General features: G+C 33.3%; 1 pseudogene; it reads left to right on the top strand.

The window, feature by feature from the left end:
- Nucleotides 1-11,940: 11,940 nt before the first annotated feature.
- LOC145122260 (uncharacterized) lies at nucleotides 11,941-17,635 on the top strand (annotated as a pseudogene).
- The last annotated feature ends 4,270 nt before the right edge of the window (nucleotides 17,636-21,905 follow it).

Genomic DNA, 21,905 nt, shown 5'->3' with positions numbered 1-21,905 from the left:
TGGTTCTAGAGGATAAAGTTGGAAACTTTAACCTTCTAGACACCTTTAGGATTCAGATCTAAGCCCTAGAGTCCCTAAAATCAACGTATCATTAAAATGAGCAAACATGGGGATAACTCGATGAGTTGCCCTGGCAACTCGACGAGTCGGATCGGGTTTCCCCGTCTACTGGATATTGAGTGAACTCGTCGAGTTGATGAGACAACTCGGCGAGTTGGCTAGGGTTTGTCCCGGTTTTCTGGACTGAAGGAACTCGACGAGTTGCTAGACGCACTCGACGAGTTGGGGTCAACATGGACTGTTGACCTTAACTGTTGACTTGGACTTTGACCAGGGTTGACCAAGTTTGACTTTGAGGGTATTTATGGTATTTCGGGATTTTGACAAGTTAATCACATGATGGTTATAGGAAGTTGAGTTGGAGCTGCGCGTTGGGACTTATCATATCCTACTTTATCAGGTCAACATTCTTGAGAGGTGAGTCTCCTCACCATACCAATGGGTCGAAGGCACCAAGGCCGACCCATTTTATGATATGGGGTACACTAGTTGAAGTAGTGTTATGTGGCATGTTAGCTGGTTATGTGCTAGGATGTATGCTAGTTGTATATGTGGTATGCTTGTATGGAAGACCATGGGAGAGCCCATGACACCTGGATGTAAGACCGTGTGGAGGCCCATGGCTTTCCTATTAAAGACCATGGGAGAGCCCATGTCACTTGGATGTAAGACCATGTGGAGAGCCCATGGCTTTCCTATCAAAGACCATGGGGGGAGCCCATGACACTTAGGTGTAAGACGATGTTGGGATCCCATGGCATCCTGGAGTAAGACCCTAGGAGGAGCCCACGACATCCCTATATGTTGTATGCATGGCTTATATGGTTTATGTAACTTTTATAGCTAATATGGATTATGTGATTATGTGGATTGTGTGGGGTATGCTCTGGGGAACTCACTAAGCATTAGCTTACACTTTGTTGATTTGTTTCAGGTACTTCTGAGCCTAAGGACAAGGGCAACGCTTGATGGAACGCATGCACTCTCCAACATTTGATTTGATGGGACACTCCGATATTTGAAATAAAATTGTTGATGTTATGAATTTGAAAACAATTGTTCTTGAGATTTGTGGTTTATTGGAAATGTTTTGACTATTTAAAAATGAAAAAAAAATCTTTTAAAAATTGGGTCGTTACACTCATGATGCTCAAAACACCCGAGACATCAAAATAAGCACAAGTCATAACATTCATGATCAATCTTATATCTGGAGCATATAGGACTCGACTCATCCTGTCATTTTCATGATTAGTATAAAGGACATTTGAGATTCACTCAAATCCTTGCTATGAAGCATATGAATAACCCCATTGGGATTTTCATTGTTGAAAACTTTCAACACATTGTGCTTTGACTGAACCCTATTAAACATTTTGATCTATACTTTTAGATCTGAAAACCAATTATCAACGTCGCTTCCCCTTGTTCATCATAGCAAAACAATTCTCGAGCTTTTTCACCTTGCAACTTAGGACAATGTTTCCTATGAGTGGTATTGTCATCAACACGCAATACTAGGAAGATAACGACACTCCCACTAACTTTGACATGTACTCAAGATAGTTTTGAACTTGTAGAAAGACAACACTCTTTGACTTTCTCATGCAAGAACAGATTCCTGCTAAGCAATTCCTGTCTAAATCTATGAATAGATTTCTCAAGCCTACACACCTTATTTGGATACTTTGTATGTTTAAATCCTTTCAAAATATGTCATATATCCTTCGAAGGTCTCCTATGGAGTAAACTTATTTAAACATCCACTTTACCATATCTTTAATCTAAGAAGGAAACAATGGTAACAAATAACCAAACATACCTTTCTCAGCTACTGGTGAGAATTTTTCCTTATAATCAATTTCTTGACTCTGAGCGAAAACCATTTCTACCATACTAGTTTTGAATGTGTGTACATTCTTATCCATGTTAGTCTTCACATTAAAGATCTTATCGCAACCCACTGTCATAAGACTAGGTTTTGGATTAACCAATTTCAAAAATAGTTATCCTCCATGGACAGAAATTTGCTATCCTTGGACTATTCTAATGACATCCATAGGGCTCACCATTGCTTACTAGTAGCTATTAGGCTTATCTAAATTGATCAATGTTTTATCACTAATCAACGTATCTTCTTCCACAATTAGATGAAAATCATAAAACTTGAAGGTACACTAACTCTGCTAGATTTGCAAAGAAATAAGGCAATGTCATTTGACTCAATTGATTTTCTAATCTCAGGTTGAGAGCTAGTTCCAACTATAGGTTCATTCTCTGTCATATCTCAAATTTATTCAACCAATATGACTCCCACTGACTTCTTTGATATGTATATGTTCTTTCTCTGAGGAACATTCCTTTTGAGCTATAAGCACAAATATCAAAATTCTTCAGTGAATACCCAACAATGTAACACTTCATAAATCTCGATTCAAGTTGGTCATTGGTTTCTCGTTTAACGAAAGACCTCACAACACCAAATCTGAATGTAAGGGAAATTTCCAACTCCACATTTCATGAGGTGTCATCAAACCTACTTAGTTGGATATAAGGTTCAAACTATGATCTACTATTTCAAGTGTATATTCCTAAAATTTATGAATGGTAGCGAACCACGACTCATCATAGATCGAACCATATAGCATTCGATTATCCTTTTAGTAACATTATTACATTATGATATCCTTGAAGAAGCCAATTATGGAAACCATTCCACAATCTTTAAGATGATCGTAGAACCCAATACTAAGGCATTCTCCTTTCCTTGGAGATCCTTTATCTTCATGCCCAATTGATTCCCTACTTTGTTCTGATACCTTTTGAAACTTTTCAAAGTGTCAGGTTTATGCTTAATCATATAAACATAACCACATCTACTGAACCTTTTAATAAATATGACATAGTAGTATAAGTTGTCCTTTGTGGCGGATTTGATGGGTCCAAATACATTAGTGTGTACAAGATCCAACAATCCTTTATCCCCATCACATTCCATGTGAATGGTAACCAAGTTGTCTTTCCATCATACAAGATTCGCATACATCATCCAACTCAAGGTCGAATGATTCCAAGTCCGGTCCAATTGGAGCTTGGTGATGCGATTCTCACTTTTGTGGCCAAGGCGATCATGTCATAAGCACAATCATATCTAAACTATTAGAAGAATTAATTTTCAAATCATCATTGCTATTATTAGAAACACAAATTACAATTTTATGAATGCCAATTGCAAGAATATGTTTTAGACATTAAACTATCATCCTTATAAACTAGAAGTGCCACCTTTCCATTATGAAATGAAAGTTGAAATTCATGTTTATACAACGCATACAATGAAATTTGGTTTCTAGCCATCTCCGAAGAGTAATAGCAAGTAACTAGACTTATCCTAACTCTATTACCAAGAACAAGCTCAAAATCCTCAATCATTGAGACATGCGACATTCGTCCACTCTAATAAGTATGTTAAGCTCTTTATGTTTAACTTCCTTCTTTCTAATAGATCTTGCAATGCCATCCAAATGTGATTACCACGTCATGCATCAACGAACCATGAGTTTGGTTATTGAAGTACTTGATGTATAGTTAAACATTTGACTTTACCATTTCAAAGTACCTAGGGCAACTTCGTTTCCTATGATCCGTGTCATTGCATTAATTGAAACTTTCCTCTTTTGAATTATGGTTGTGTGGAATAGAGGACACACCAATTCCATTCCTTTATAATGGGAAGTTCTGGTCGAAACTGTTCCTTTCCATTTAGGATTCGAACGTTTCCTGTTCATTCTACAAACATTCAAAAGCGATAACTGGAATTTAATTCCATTCTAGTTTTCTCAGTTTGGAGAAGGTTTAAGAGTCTCATCAATGTTTTCCTCCATACTATTCATATGATAAATCAAGTCAAAATTATCATCCGAACTAATGAAAGATCCAAGCACAAAATCTACAACAAGACTCTTATCAAGACCAACACCGAGATTCTCTAGTTTTTCTTGTAACTCTTATTGATTACATACAAAACTCTCTTCTTTAATTCGAATGCAATTAAGAATTTTTGATGATTTTCAAATCACTCTTGTCTTTACTTTTGATGAAACATTTCACTCAACTACAAATTCATTTAATATATTCACATGTTCACAAATCCTTTTGGAACATCGAGGACATAAACATAACGATGAAAGAGAACTTATTTGACAGATCTAAAATTTATGGGAATAAAAACTTATCTAAATTTGATGTATTATTGATTTAAGATATATGCTCACTATGAACATCTTTCCCAGTATCAAAATCGAGGAATCTCCCATAGTAAATGAGCAATTCCTAACAGAGAACAAAGAGAAGTTAGAATTAGAAAGTAAATGAGGAGGTGGGAGAGGATTTCATCTAACCTAAAGGAGAAAGTTTAATGAAGTTTATTTAATCCTTAATTATTAACCCAACATTAAATTAAGGCTAGGATCCATAAATATGATTCACAATATGAAGAGGGATGTCGTAGTCATATTAGGAAACTATTTTAGGTAGGTAAAGAATTTTACCAATTTCAATCAAAATAAAACTCCTAGCTCTTTGAGATCATTGTGCAAGAAATGGTGTGTTAATCTTTTACTAAGCTCTTCAATTTGTGACTGGGATGTCGAGGATCACAAATAAGATGTGAATAATCATGCAAACCCATGTGACACCCTCGAGGTCATTTATGATCCCACATTAACATGCCGGTTAACCACACACACTCCATCAATAATCATAAATTTCGAGAATATGCCATCATTTCAACTTTGTAGTCTCGATTTTGTGTGTCGGTTATCCACACACGCTCCATTAACGACTCATGAAGAAATAATGTGCGTTTTTATGGATTAGCATACAATTTCACATTTTCGTAAAGTAACTAGAGTGGGATTTTATGAATGTTCCAGTACTTCATACATTATACTTTTAATGTGATTATGTCCTATCAAACTTGTTCGGCTAACGACCCTCTACCACACAAAGAAGCGGAGGGTGAAAAGGAAACCCATTCAACGGTCATTTTATAGGCCGTTTCCTTATACATCTCTTATAATATGACTTTGTGAATGAGGCGTACTAGAGATTTGACTGACTTTTAATGATACATATAGTAATAGACATTTATACATATATATATATATATATATATATATATATATATATATATATAGGGTGTATGTTAAAACTTTTTAAATTACAATGTTTAAATCATATTAATTCAATTAACAATTAATTATTAATATTTGAACTAGGATTTAAGAATTATATATTAATTAGACCTTTAATTAATTTTCTTAAATCTTATTAGGATAATTATATTATCTTATAATTGGAAATTATCTTATTTATCTTCCTCTTATATTCAAATTAGGATTCTTAATTACCTAGTTGATATATTCAAATTTTATACATTTAAAATAACACAAATTAACTAGTAATTATCCTATCATTTGAGATAAGTCAAGAAAATCCAGATATCGAAATCCAGACTGTCTTCACATTGTGACAGAAGACTGGTCACGACGTGACAGATAGTTTTGTCGAATTTTTTGTTTGTTTCGATTTCATCTATTATGTACCATTAATGTGAAAATCATGGCTCTGATACCACTGATGAGATTTCTAGGTTACAATAATAATGTATTTATAGAATTTCACTTAACACTTAAGGGTACATGTAACCTAAATTGGATCCATATCTTTTGCACATCTAATAACAACATACTTATGAAAACACAAACTAAAAACCTTATGAATCAAAATTCATGGTTAGGGATACATACCTTTTGTTGACTCCAATCAAGCTAATCAAAACCTTTGTTGTCTCATTGGAAAACTAGCTCCAATAGTATGCGAGCCTCTAATGGTTCACATCCAAAACACAAGAAACCCTAGGATTGAGAGGAAAGAGGGGAAACAGGACGAGAATTTTGTTCTCCCTTTTCAGGTATGAGAGAGCCACGAAATTAGGTACCCCAAGGGTCGTATTTATAGTCTATGTAACTTAGGGGAAAATCAAGATTTGAATGATTAAATAATAGATTTAATCCCTATTCAAATCCTTTCCTTATTTGCTACCAAGAACCTTCCAGAAACCTTTAGAAAGGCTCCAAAACCGTCCATGCCATGAACTATTCTAGAATTTTCTCTTTTGTTAAACTATTAAACAATTACAATTCATCCCTTACACCTTTAATTAATTGTAATTAATCCTGGATTAATTCCAGATTAATTCTAATTAATAATTAACTAAATCTGACTATCTTTATTTAATTCATATTAGGTATTAACTATTTCTAATTAATCTATTAATCACATAATAAATTTACAATTCATTTATCTTTCTCTTTTGATCAATCCAAACCATTTCCTAGTTATGAGGGCAACCCAAAAAGGACTTTACTTTAATTCATCAACATCATATCAATTTAGTTAGGACCGTAGACACTTAATCCAACAAATTATGCCCCTACACGTTAGATTGCAGGCCACATACAGCCTCCCGATTTCTGCTCTCCATACAAAATATCTAACCTTGATTGGAATTTCTTTTAAATTACAAATCATCGTGTTGTATGTTGTGAGTGTTCTCAATTATATCATTTTTCTCAATATTCCAACCGAAAACATGTTATCAGAATTGGGGTTAAATCGAAAGCCTACCATAGTTGATGGTGTCATGTTTGTTGCCATGATGATGGAACACAAGCTCGATAGACCATTTAGATATTGCATGTCTCGTAATTGGGTTTTCCATTTCCATATGAAATTGGAATTGGAGAAATGCTCACTAACAAATCAACATTTCACAGATTCTAATTCATATTAATTGGGTAAACAATTTTGTAGAGTAAAATTACCGCACCACATGTCTTTCCAAAATAAGATGTTAATATTGGAACCTAATATTAGGGAGAAAGAGTATTTTGGTTAATTTGGTGATTTGCCAGGCACATAATGGCTTTCAAGATGCCTGTCACAAACCAAGTTTCCAGAACTTTCTAGGATCGTGTAGAGAACGCTGGAACGATAGATAATACTTGAGGAGTCTCCAGAGAGATCGAGAACACACTACGAGTCCTTGGAAGATGCTAGAGAATTATTGAAGTCTCCAGAAAAATATAGAGCGACCAAGAATAATCCAGAAGACGCAAGATGAAGATAGAATGACTTAAAGGACTTTAGAACAACCTAGAACATGCTAGGTCACGAAGGAACGAGTTGGATAATGTTGTAACATCTTAGAAATCTCTAGGACATCGTAGAATAGTATAGTATATTATAGAGTCTTGTAAATGTTATATAGATATCATTGGAAGAGTCTAGAATATTCAGGAAGATACGAGACCTAGAAACTTCCATTTGAGGAGGTGTAAAGTCCCTATAAATAGCAAAGAGGTCTTATTTTTAGAATCCATCGAAAAGTTGCCTTGTAAAGAAGTTGATTCCTATAATAGAAGTTTTCTTTCGTACTTGAAGTGTTCATTGTCGTTTCTTTTGCTTTCCAAATTCATTAGTACATCCAGATCGTCGAGTTAGCTTGACTTAGTCGGAGAAACGCTAAGTGGCACATGGTGATTGAGTCATCCGGTGACATGTCGCTCCAAACATAAGGTATTTTTTTGGAATGTAATCAACCGGTTTCCTCCGTAGATTGTGTGTACTAACAATGCAATTCCTACATAATTTTACAGTTTCAACTTTTAGCCGCCACTACCACCTGGTGAGCAAGGAAAGGTTTTATGCTTTCAATGTGCCAACCCCCGTACCTCCTTTTTTTAGAAACTATTTTAGACCATGCCACCCAATGGATTTTTACTTTTTAATCATCACCACCCAAATAAACTTTCGCCTCAAATTTTCTAGTTCATCGATGATACCATTAGGCGCTTTAAATAATGAAAAGTAAAATTTTGGCAAACCGTTGAGATCAGATTTGATTAGTGTGAGTCTATTACCAAATAACAACGCCTTTGCTTTCTAAACTGATATCTTGATTAAAAATTTTCAACTATGGGTTGCCAATGTTTCTTTAGTGCCATATTTGCTCCAATCGGAACCCCAAGATAAGTAAAAGGAAAGGTTCCTTCCGTACAACCCAACACCTGTGCTTGATTTTGTAACTCCAAGATGGTGGTTCCAATTCCAAAAAGTCTCGATTTGTGAAAGTTGACTTTAGAACCGGAGCAAATTTGAAAACATTTGGGAATGTACACCAAGTTCCTAATGGATTTTTTATCCCATTTGCCAAAAAGATGGCGTCATCTGCATAAAATAAGTGTGATAAACTGAGACCATGTTTAGGTAACTTAATATCACAAAATAATGATTTATAAACAACATCTTTGAGTGCAACATTCAGTCCTTCCATCGCAACTATGAAGAGGAATGAAGATAAGGGATCGCCTTGAATTACACCTTTTGTTATGCTAAATTTGTATGTAGGAGATCCATTCACTAGAACAGAGGCACGTGAGGAAGATAGACAACCATGTATCCACTTACGCCATTTCAAGCTAAAACCCATTTGTTCCATCACCGAATCTAGATACTTCCAATTGATTGAATCGAACGCCTTCTCAAAGTCCACTTTAAATAAGAACATATTTTTCTTTGATTTCTTAGCCCATGCATATGTTTCATTCATGATTAATGGGCCATCTAAAATATTCCTCCCATTAATATAGGTTGTCTGGACTTCATCGACCACTGTATAATCACCGCCTTGAGTCTCAATGCAAGTATTTTGGCCACTATCTTGTAAGTACAACCAATAAGCTTGATTGGTCTATAATCACAAAGTTTCAATAGATCTTTTATTTTTGGGATCAAAGTTATAAAGGAGACGTTACAACCATGAGAAAAGCGGTCATATTCTTCAAAATGTGAAACAAATTGCATAATATCAAGTTTAATAATCTCCCAATTGCTCTTAAGAACTTTGAATGTGTACCCATCTGGTCCAGGCGCCTTATCACATCTGTAAAACCATACTAGGTTTTTCACTTCTTCGATTGTTATGTTTGACTCTAAACCGATACTCTGTTCATTCAATAAGGATTTGAATCGGTTGCTTATAAGCTTGGGTCTGTCTGGCCATCGTTCATGGGATTTATCAACAAAGAAGTCAAGCACGTCTTTCTTTATTGCAATCGGGTCAACACACCAATCACCACCAATTTCGAGACCTTGTATCCTATTTTTCCTGGTTTTGTTTTTGATAGTACCATGAAAGAATTTCGTGTTTTCGTCTCCATCCTTTAACCATCAAATTTTGGCTTTCTGTTGAAGATCAATTTTTTCATTCCTTTCTAATTAACGTATATTAAGTTTGGCTTCCCTCCTAATTAATAATTCAGCCTCTAATAACAGTCTCGATCCATCCAACTTTTCTAGTTCTTCAACCTTAGGTTTTGTTTATCCCAATAATCTCGCTTCAGCATGTGAATTAGTAAGTCTCCATTAACGAATAACATTTTTAACAAAACACAACTTAGCTTTGAGAAACATATTTAGTGTTCCATATCCAATAAAAGTATTCCATGCATTTGAGAAGGTCTCATTGAAACCGTCTCTAAGTAACCATGAATTGACGAAGCGAAATGGTGTGAGCCAAAATCTTGATTGGAATGTTTAAGTACCAAAGGGGTGTGGTCAAAATATTCACGAGGAAGTGCAATGACTGACTATAGCGGTTGATGAAACATGAAGTTGGAACAAACTAGAAAACGAGATCCAACTTATTGATGAAAAAACAATACTTCTTTTTAATAAGTAGCTACAAAGAAAAATCAATATATGTTTCTTATCGATATGAATATGAATACACAAAGTTTTTTAAGTTTCGATCCAAATTCAGATAAGCCCAAATTAACTAACAGTATATCCGTAAACATGAACATGAGTGTAAGTGACATGATTTAATTCTAAGCCCGATTTAATTCTAAGCCCATTAATCGGAGGAAGGCCTATAATTTATTTGATTTAGGAGCGTATAATTTATAATTATAATTGAAGAAATTTCTTTAAAAAGTGTTCTTTTTCAATTTAAGATAAATTCATATATATATATATATATATATATATATATATATATATATATATATATATATATATATATATAGGTTCAAATGTGGATTGACATCTATTGTGCGGACGTGTGGACAGTGTAATTCTGTGAGAATGACAAAGTGTTTGATAATATGCATACGTTCAATCTTACATAACTATTGTCATTATCACACATTCTCACTAATTAAATCGTCTATAAGGTTATTATAGACTTATTATTATTATTATTATTCTTATTCTGTTAGAATGTTGTCAGAATGTTTATTGAGTCATATTTTGTAAGAATGAAAATGAATGAAAAACGATGTTTGAGAAAAAAAATGAATAATAATTAATGAGAATGCATGAAAATGACAAAAGTTATGTGAGGTTGAACATATTCACATTACCAAACAACCTATTCTCTTAGTAATTCTCATAGAATAGCATTGTCCACACGTCCACACAATCGTTGTTCATCCACATTATAACCTAGTCCTATATATTAGCAAATGTTCATCCACTCAAATATTAGTTATCATCATACAACGACTGAGATAGCAAATGAGCAACAAGTCGTACTGCTAAGTCTTTACCTTTTTGAATGGTGAAATTATTTTTTTTAAGACTACATCTATATATATATATATATATATATATATATATATATATATATATATATATATATATATATATATATATATATATATATATATATATATATATATATAGAGGAAGGATCATTTGAGAACTCAAAGTTTCCCGAGAACCCGAGAACTAAATAATAACCGTTAGATTAAAATAATAGAGGGTTAGGATGCTTCTGGCACTTTCGTAAATATCTGAAAATACAATGGGGCGGGGGTATCTTATTAAAATAAATCAGGGACATTTTAGGGACATTTAATCACGTCAACTCCTATCTCTCTCTCTCTCTCTCTCTCTCTCGATCCTCTCTCTCTACCCTTCATCACACCTCCGATCTCAAATCCTGAAATCGTCGTTGAAGTGTGACAGGATGTGAGTATAGTTCATCGGAACATCTACAATGAAGCATTAGGTCGGTCGTTTTCTTCTGAATCTGATCTTGACTTGTCGATTTGGAGAAGATAGTCCTATCGAATGTCCAGTTGGAGTGGAATCGATCATCTACAATGAAGCATTAGGTCGTTAGAGAAATCTCGAGTTCATTGAATTCCTTGAAATCTATCCATTTCCGGCGAATGATTGTTCGTGATTCCGATATCGATTTATTAACCCGAACCTGTGGTCAATAACTTAGGGTTTTGAAGCTTGATTTGTGCTCAGGGTTTTCAACAGACGGATTACTCCAAATCGGTAAACGGTGTAACAATTGAGAATTCTGTATCTACAAGAGAGCTTAATCGTCGAAAAGGACGGCGAATGGTTACATGAGCTAGCTTTGCGTAACACAGCCATGGAATCGTTAAACTTCTACATGACAGGTCTGGTTAAGTTCGATTTCAAAGATCTAGAACTCTTCGCAAAAAACTGCAGCGAATCGTTACTATCAGTGAAAATGCGAATGCGACCTCACAGACCTTTCTGATTTCTTCAAACACACAGTGAAATTACAAGAATTCGGCGATGGCCCTTTCAGCGATCAACCTGAAAACTACGTCGGACTGAAATTCCCTCCTCTTTTAACTTCCATGGCGTTGAATTACATGAGCCAACCCAAAATCCCAGCAATCATCCCATTCGCTTCCCGATTAACAAAACTCGATCTTCTTTACGCTCTATCGACAATTGTATGTCATTCTTTCTCTTAATCTTCTTGTTTAGGACTGTGAAACGATTAGGGATACCTGATGAGAGGATCATTCTTATGTTAGCAGATGACATGGCTTGCAATTCCCGAAACAAATACCCTGCACAAGTTTTCAACAATGAAAACCATAGGCTTAACTTGTATGGAGATAATGTTGAGGTCAATTTTTGTGTCCAATTAATTTCTACGGCCCTTTACTTATTTACATAACTGTTTTTAGAGAAGATGTGCTGATTTTAGTACACTGTTATGTCAGGTAGACTATCGAGGCTATGAAGTGACAGTTGAGAACTTTTTGAGAGTTTTAACAGGTCGCCATGAAAATGTTGTTCCAAGATCCAAACGTCTTTTGAGTGATGAAAGAAGCCATATACTGCTATACATGACATGACATAGAGGAGATGATTTTTTGAAATTTCAAGACTCTGATGAACTTCAGAGTCATGATTTGGCTGATGCAGTCAAACAGATGAAAGAAAAAGCGTAGGTCAGAACCCATTTTTAATGCTATCTTATCTGTCATTGGTTGTGGAATTATGACTTACTTGTTCTCTTATGTGTTCATGTTTTTAGGTTCAAGGAACTGTTGATTATGGTAGATACATGTCAAGCTGCTACCCTCTTTTCCCAGGTCTGGATCCTTTTCTTACCTAAAGCATTGAAATAATGAAAACATAAATTTATTGAGAATTCTAAAACAGTGTGGATATTTTCTTTATTTTCAGCTCCATTCACCTGATGTTTTGGCTATTGGGAGTAGCATGAAAGGGGAAAACTTATATTCACATCACTTAGATTCTGATGTGAGTATTATCTGGATTCTATCAACTTCAAAAATTTGTAATTTGATATACATGAATACTCCACGATTTCTTTTGCTTCTCTTGCTAATTCTGTAGAGATTATTGTGATACATATAGGTTGGTGTCTCTGTTGTGGATCGATTCACATTTTATACGTTAGCTTTCTTTGAGAGGCTCAACATGTATGACAATGCATCATTAATCAGGTATAAAAAATGTTGCATTTTGAAAAACCTGTTAAAGTTTTCTCGCCCTATTTGACTTCATTTTTCTTTGTTGTTTTGCAGTCCGTTTGGCTCATTTAATCCAAATTTACTGCTGTCAACTGCATATTATCGAAAAGATTTATACCAACAAGAATTGGAGAAGGTATGTCACTTGTAGATATATGCCATTTTTCATCACATTTCATCCTTCCTAAAAAGGGAATTTCTGTTTTTTTAAGGTCTAGGCATTCATACCACTGTTTCTTTCTAGACTAAATTACAAAAGTAGTCCATGTGGTATATTGGTTTCTATGGATATGTTGTATTACTTGCATCTGTAGTTTGATACATGTCATTTATAATAGTGTGATTTGTTTTTTTTCTTGAACAACATGTTAGCGGCTTATTATTCTTGAAGCTGATTGTATGGAACTACAGATTATGGTGCTCTCCTTTATCACTGTGGATTTTACAAGGAATCCTTGAAATACCTACACTTATATCAGGATTCACAGGTATACCCTACACCACCATATCAAATTGATACAAAACCCCTTATATTTTCCCTCTTCATTCCAAAAAAAAAAAAAAACATCTTGTCATTTGGTGACTTTTCCATGAAAGCCACTTGAGATTTTAAATAATAGCTTTTCTAGAAAGTTCATAAATCTCAAACAACTTTCATTGAAAAATCTATGGAAAGTTAACAATCTATTTAAAGCCTTTTATAGAAAGTTACCAAATCTCAAATGGCGCCATATCATGGAAAACTTTTAATTAATCTTTAAGATATTTTCTGTTCCATCATTGATTTCTGATTCGGTGACCAATAAACTAATCCATTAGTATAATATATAAATGAAAATATAATTTTATTGAAGTATTTTGGTTGCAAACTTTACATATGAATTACATGTAATTCACATGTAATTTACATATGATTCACAAGTGAATCACATATGAATTACATGTGATTCACATGTAATTTATATGTGATGTAAATCACAAGTGAATCACATATGAATTACATGTGATTCACATGTAAATAACATGTAATTCACATATGATTCACATGTGACTCACATTTTAATCACATGTAATTCATATATGATTCACTTGTGATTCACATGTAAATATGAATTACATGTGATTCACGTGTAAATCACAAGTGAATCACATATGAATTACATGTGATTCACGTGTAAATCACATATGAATTACATGTGATTCACATGTAAATAACATGTAATTCACATATGAATTACATGTGATTCACATGTAATTCACATATGATTAATTTGTGATTCACATGTAAATTACAAGTGAATTACCTATGAATTACATGTGATTCACAAGTTAATCACATATGAATTATATGTGATTCACATGTAAATCACATGTAATTCACATATTTAATCACATGTAATTCACATGTAAATCACAAGTGAATCATATATCAATTACATGTGATTCACATGTAAATCACAAGTGAATTACATGTGATTCACATGTAAATCACATATGAATTACCTCTATATGCACACATGAATTTTGTGTAAGTGTTCTTCGTTAATTATTTTTTAAAAATTTCTTGTGAATTTCACATTTAAATCTTAAAAGATACAATCACATGTGAATATCACATTATATAATCACATGTGAATCTTACATGATATATACAAGTGCGTGTTCTTGCATTAATCATTTTTTTTATTTTCTTGTAGATTTTGAAGAATTTTTTGAAAATATTGAAGATGTGAAAAGTGATAAATTGAAGAAAATATGGAAATCTTGATATGAAGAAATGATAATACTATGAGTCTTTGTAGTTTTTTTTATATTTTATTTTGTATCGAATAAAATACTTATATTATGTTTATAGATTGATTAATAAAAATGAGATTTTTTATAATTACTTAGTATAAGAAATATGCATATATGCATTTGAAAAAATATGCATATATGCACCTAAAACGTTGATTTTTTTGTTAAAAAAATACAGTTTTGAAAAAAATTGCACTTTTTTATAAAAGTCGTAGTTTTTTTTTTTTGAAAAAAATGCAGTTTTCTAAAGAAAAAAAATGCAGTTTTTTTGAAAAAAAAAATACAGTTTTTTTGAAAAAAAAAATACAGTTTTTTTCTAGAAAAAAATACAGTTTTATTAAAAAAAATACAGTTTTTTTTAAAAAAATACAGTTTTTTTTTTAAAAAAAGATGCAGTTTTTTAAAAAATAATTTTTTTCATTTTTTTTGAAAAATTCATGTTTTTTGAAAAAAATTAAAAAATATCCATTTTTTAAAAAAATCGAAAATTATTTTTAAAAAAAAAAAATAAATCCGAAATTTTGAGGTATTTTGTTAATTTTTAGACATTTATATTAATATATTAAATAACACAAAAAAATTAAACATTAAATGAGATTGGTAAGATGACGATTTTATCCTTAACGAATTACTTTTGATCAAACGCTCCACTTTTAGTTTTCGGGTTCTCGGGAAACTTTGAGTTCTCAACCGATCTCAATCCTATATATATATATATATATATATATATATATATATATATATATATATATATATAGGATTTACGTTCTATTTTATTTTAAAACGGTGTTAAACAAAAAGAAAAGAACTTTATAACTTGTATTTTCGTTTCGTTATTTATGATTATGTGTTAACTTTCCTACATGGTTATTCTTGGATCTTGACTTTTACATTATTTTTAAATTGATTTTTTTTTGGTATTAAAAGACCAGCTAAAAAAACTAGAAGATATATATTATAAAATGGAAATAGTAATAGGTTTTGCAACCATACAAACAATTAACAACTACATCTCGACTTTTTTGTATAATATTTTTTTGGGTTTTGATTTGAAAGTTGAAATAAAACACAATTTACAACAAATCAAATAACATAACATAAAATTTTGGTAGTTGTATCGTTGAATTTGTGGATCCAAAATTTTAAATTATTTTCCTTTTCTTTTCGTCATATGTTTCTTATCCTAATCATGAAGTTATGTATGCATGTCTCACCTATTCCTCTCCAAATACAAGTGTTGTCAAATCTTCTAAAGGTAATTGATATAAAAATGGAAATGGAGTACGATTAATCCGGGAACTTTTAGGTCTAGACTCACATAAATCATGATTTTGGGAACCCTAATTTTTAAGTCTAGACTTACATAAATCATTATTTTTGGAACCCTCATGCTCTATATCTAGATGTTTATAATGATTGCTACTATTTTTCTTTGGAAATATGATTTATTAAGGTAATTAATTTTTCGGTGTGTTTACTTTTAAATAACTATTTTTTCTATACATATTTAGGTAACAAATTTTTTGGAAGTGTTACATATGACCATTATGACCTGTTGTACAACAGGTTACATCCGGTCATAGTGGTCATATGTGAACACTTTCAACAAGTTCGTTACCTAGATGTGTACAAAAAAATAGTTACCCAAATATGAACAAAACGAAAAGTATGAGTAAATTACATGAATTGTCCCTGTGGTTTAGGGAAATTTGTGTGTTTGGTCCCTAACTTACTTTTTTTTTAACTCAGATGGTCTCTACTTGTTTATTTTTGTTTCACGCTTCGTCCCTGTCTTATCTAAAAAGACTATTGTGCCCTTATTAAATATATTTTTTAATTAATTATCTTATTTATGTATTTATTTTTTATATAAAAGTTAATAGACTCCACATATTTGTATTTCCTCACCTTAAACCTGAAACAACATTTGAGAAATTTAATCTGGGTCCTACCGATCACCATCCCATCTCTCATCCTCCTCAACTTCTATTTCATTTCCATCTTTGGTGACATCGACGTCTTCACCATCCCTTATTTTTTCGATCCTTCAACTCCGGTGAACCTACACCACAAAAGATGGAAAGGAAATAGAAGTTGTGATGCATTGGGTTGTGGTGGTGAAAAATTCGATGAAGAGACAGTGGGTTGTGGTGTTGGTTCGTCGGAGTTGAAGGACCGAAAAAAGAAGTGATGGTGAAGACATCGATGTCACTAAATATGGAAAGGAAATAGAAGCTTGGGAGGATGAGAGATGGATGGTGACCGGTGGGACCCATATTAAATTTCTCAAATGTGGTTTCAGGTTTAGGGTGAGGAGATACAAATATGTGGGGTCTATTAATTTTTTTAAATATATAAAAAATAAATACATATATAAGAAATTAATTAAAAAATAAATTAATAAGGGCACAATCGTCTTTTTAGGTAAGACATGACCAAACGCGCAACAAAAATAAACAGTAGGGACCATCCGAGTTAAAAAAAAATAAGTTAGGGACCAAACACACAAATTCCCCCAAACCACAGGGACCATTCGTGTAATTTACTCTTACTTTTCGTTTTGTTCATATTTGGGTAACTATTTTTTTGTACACATCTAGGTAACGAACTTGTTGAAAGTGTTCACATATGACCATTATAACCGGCTGTAACCTGTTGTATAGCAGGTCATAATGGTGATATGCGAACACTTCCAAAAAGTTCGTTGCCTAGATGTATACAAAAAAATAGTTACCCAGATGTGAACAAACGGAAAAGTTAATTACCTTAATAAGTCATATTACTTTTTTCTTTCTATTTGATCAGCTTTGCCCATGGATCAAAAGTTGAGTAATGATATGTACGAGTTGCAAAAGAAAGTTGATGATGGTTAAGCACATACTATATGGTGCAAGGAACCTAAGGATAACACTGACTCTGTCAGAAATCATTAACATAAAATTCATCAATCTTTATTTATTAGGATTTTTTTTTCGATTTCATTATTTTCCCATCAATATAAACTCAACGATGTGCAAGAAACCTAAAGATATCTATTAGGGTTTTAGTGTCCTTATTATTATTATAATTTTTTGTTGAATGACAAAGATTTTATTAAAAATTTAGCAAGAAGCTAGCAAAAAATTACATCAAAATTATGGCAGAGATAGGATTATGGAGCCAAGAATTCCAAATAATCTTGGCTTTCCTACATCTATTACTAATCCAAAGAAATGCCCTATAAAAACATCATCAACAAACATAGATTTAGAAGGGTTATCCGCTCCAAAAATAGTAGAATTCCAAAAATTCCAAATGCACCAAAAAATAGTCATAACTATTGCATCAAACGCTTGACGTTGGCCTCTTCTCATAGAATTAGAAGAAGACCACGATAAAAGGGAATGAACTGAGATCTACCCCGACACCTAAACAACCTACCAAATAGCAATACGCCTCCAAATCATAATTACATCAGTGCAAGCTGCGAATAAATGCTCAATAGTCTCCACATTACCAGAACAAATGAGGCAAAGAATCGACTCTACCATAATTCCCCTTTAAGAGAGTCTCTCTCTAGTAGGAATGTTAAGCAATTGAATCCTCCATTAAAGAATATTAATCTTAATGGGAATCCAGTTATTCCACCATGTCTCTTTGCCAACTGTCTAAACTATTGTACCATCGATAAAACCATGAGCAGAAGAAAAAGAAAAAGTGTCATCGGTATCAATAATTCAGCCCAATCTATCAGGTATCGATTGAAGGTGGACATTATGAGCAATCAAAAGTAACCCATCCCACTGCTCATGCTCAACTCCACATCTAGGATCACGTCTCAGAGTAGTCGTGTCCCAACCCTTAGACATCTGAGCCTTAACATTAAGATGTCTAAAAGCGCCCAATGCATGATTTCTATGAAAAGTTGAGGCGATTGGATTTTCCCCCATCCAAATATCTTGCCAAAAAGACATGTGACGACCATCCCCAATCCTAATAGGACACAAATACTAAATATCGATACCTTTGCCTCTAAGCTGACTAAGCATACGAATAACTCCATTCCAAGGACCTATACCAACCGTAGTCGTAATCAAGGATCTGAAACTACCATCAGAACCATACAAAGATTTAATAGCACAAACCCACAACATGTCGGGGTAGTGATGAAATCTCCACCACCAACGAGTGATCATAGCCCTATTAAAGGAGTAAAGGATCCCTACTCTCAAACCTCCCTCCTCTTTATCGCCTTCGCTTTGTGCGGGCACACATCTAGTGTGTGTATATATATATATATATATACACACACACACACACACACATAAATATGCATATACATGCATGTACAAATGTTTTAGTTTGTTTGTATTTATGTATGGATAATATATCATTGTATAAATGCATGCATGGATTTTTTTTGTAGATTTTATAGAATCTTCCTCTATAAAAGCATGTGATCACTCTTATTTTTATTTTGGACGTCCTAATATCCATTTTACTTCTTCATAGGAATTTTCCAATTGAATGTCTAACTAGAGTTTTATTCTGAATCACAAATTTGACTATTCTCACTTATTCTTCTCTAATGATCAATGTAGTTAATTCAACTAAGGAATTAGATATAGTAATTTAGTAATGGAATGCAATAAATTTGGAAATTTTAGTTCTAGAATCACATAAATCTTGATTTTGGGAAACCTCATGCTCGATATGTATATGTGATCATGGTTGCCACTTTTTTTCTATTTGATCGGCCTGTGTTTGTCGATCAAAAGTTGAGTAATGATAATTATGAGTTGTAAGAGAAATTTGATATTGGTACAAGAAACCTAAACATATTTCTTAACATTTTTGGTTTCTTGTTTAGATTTCATTAATTTCCTAATTACTACTGAGGTATGATATGTTTATTTAACATGTATCTCTTAAAATAGACAAGTAATTATTTGGTTTAGGATCAGTCATAGTTTTATTATATATAGTAAAAAACCTACGTTATGCCGCAGGTTTGAATAAAGTGTGGTTGTACGATGAGATGATTAACATTCAAAAATAGATATTAATAACATTGTGGTTATATGATGACAAGATTAGCATTCAAAAATAGAGATTAAGGTGCTAATAACATTTATATTGTAATAAGAATACATAAAAGTATGATGCTTTAATAGAAAACCAAATGAAAGTAAGTTGCTATTAAACTTAGCTTCATAATACATAAAAAATGAGGACCTTGATTTGGAACTTGCACAAATACTGGAATACACACATGGATTTGTATTTGGAAAGGTCTTGCTTCGAAGGTCTCCATCCTTGATGTATTTAAGGAGCATTTCAACTATGTCTTGGTATTCATTGTTCAATAGATTTGCGATATGCCCCTATTTAAGAGAATATGTAAACAAAGGTTATAAAAACATGACTCTTGAATATTCTGTTACTATTTGACTCAATCCTCAGTAAGTTCCTATGATCATATTATTATACGAAAAAGTAAAATATACATGTTTTTATATATTTGTTTTAATTCATTGTGTTCTAAGGGTTTGATACAATTAATTTCTAATCTGAAATCACTTGGCCAATTTGTGCACCAGGTACACCACCTTCAACATTCACAGAGAGTGACATTTGAACATCAACCATAAAAAATTTTACAAAACGTATTGAAAACTTGGCTTTGCAATAACCCAATTGTCTTTAGGCACACAAACAAAAACTTTCCATGAAATATCTTCCATTGGTCCATGCAAATTTACCAAATTTTTTTGTATAAATCTGAAACATGATTATGAAAATATTTATAAAAAAAACTTAAAATGTGTGAATATATTATATATAAGAAGAACCTACAATAGAAATATAACTCCTCGCATCTCCTATAACTTTTAGTGATAAAGTATCGTAGGAGTCTAAATCGACGATCCCATCAAACTGTAGGGTGAGAAAAAAGGATTGTTAGAAAGGTCAGGGGGTAAACGTGTAAATGCAATGAAACATCCCAAAAATATGACCAAAAAATTATATTTTTCATTTAAGTAGAAACAGTATTCCAAATCATTATTCATACAACCCAAATAAAATAAGTATGTCATACATCATAAAAAAAAGCAGAGTGTGTACCATAAATAAAATCCATATGGTGTGTGCAATGCAATCACCCAGAGCTCTTCCCCTTGCCACTGGAAGTACCTGAAACATAAACTAAAAATCGTAAGCACAAAGCTTAGTGAGTTCCCCAGACTACCCCATACCATACATAATAAATCATACACTGGGCCCCTGCCCGACATCGGTCCCCGCCCGGCGTCGAGCCCTACTCGGTTTACAAATTTTTTATACTCAGGCCTTGCCTGTCACTAGGCCTCGCCTGCTATACACATACAATCTATATCACATAATCATGCTAATACATATAATGATCACTAACACTAGCATATGTTCCAGTCCTCATGCCTCGCCTGGAATCGAGCCCCGCCCGGTATACATAGCAGCACATAACATATGCAAGGGTCACACAGACTCCTAGCATCCTAACATAATCAATAAGCTCCAACATTGGTGCCTTATACCCACTAAACCCAGTGAGGAAACTCACCTCGAATGTTGAATATCACTGAAAGAAATCCCTAGCTGTTGCCCTGACGACTCCCCGGGCTATCAGTACAAAATAACATCGAATCAACACTTAGGTTCCAAACTATAACCAATAATCCATACTTGTGGTAAAATGATCATTTTACCCCTAGCCTAGCTTGATCCAAAACTAAGGCCCACATCCACAATCTAAAAGGCCCAAAACCAAAAAGTCATCCATGGCCCACTTATGGCCGAATTTTCTAAATTGGGCCCAACCCCTCATATGGGCCTTACCCTAAAGCCCAATAACTTTCCTTAGCCTAAAAGCTTGATTTCAGATGGCCAAATAAGGCCCAAAGCAACGAAGTCCAAAGAAATGGCCCAACCTAGGCCCAATGATGCGAAACCCAATCTGACTGAGTACGCGGGGCGTACAGTCATCCACCCCCGGACGTTTCCGCCATCCTGGTTTGGGGACGAGACAAAACCATAACAAAGAGTACAAACAAAATCTATCTCAATATCTCTCTCTCTCCCTCCCAAATCTCTCTCAAATCTCTCCCAAATCTCTCTTAGTAACAA

Source organism: Lactuca virosa, chromosome 6 (assembly GCF_052849685.1).
Source record: "Lactuca virosa cultivar CGN04683 chromosome 6, Lactuca_virosa_CGN04683_v6, whole genome shotgun sequence".
Lineage (NCBI taxonomy): Eukaryota > Viridiplantae > Streptophyta > Magnoliopsida > Asterales > Asteraceae > Lactuca > Lactuca virosa.
This window is presented reverse-complemented; position numbering and strand designations above follow the sequence as displayed.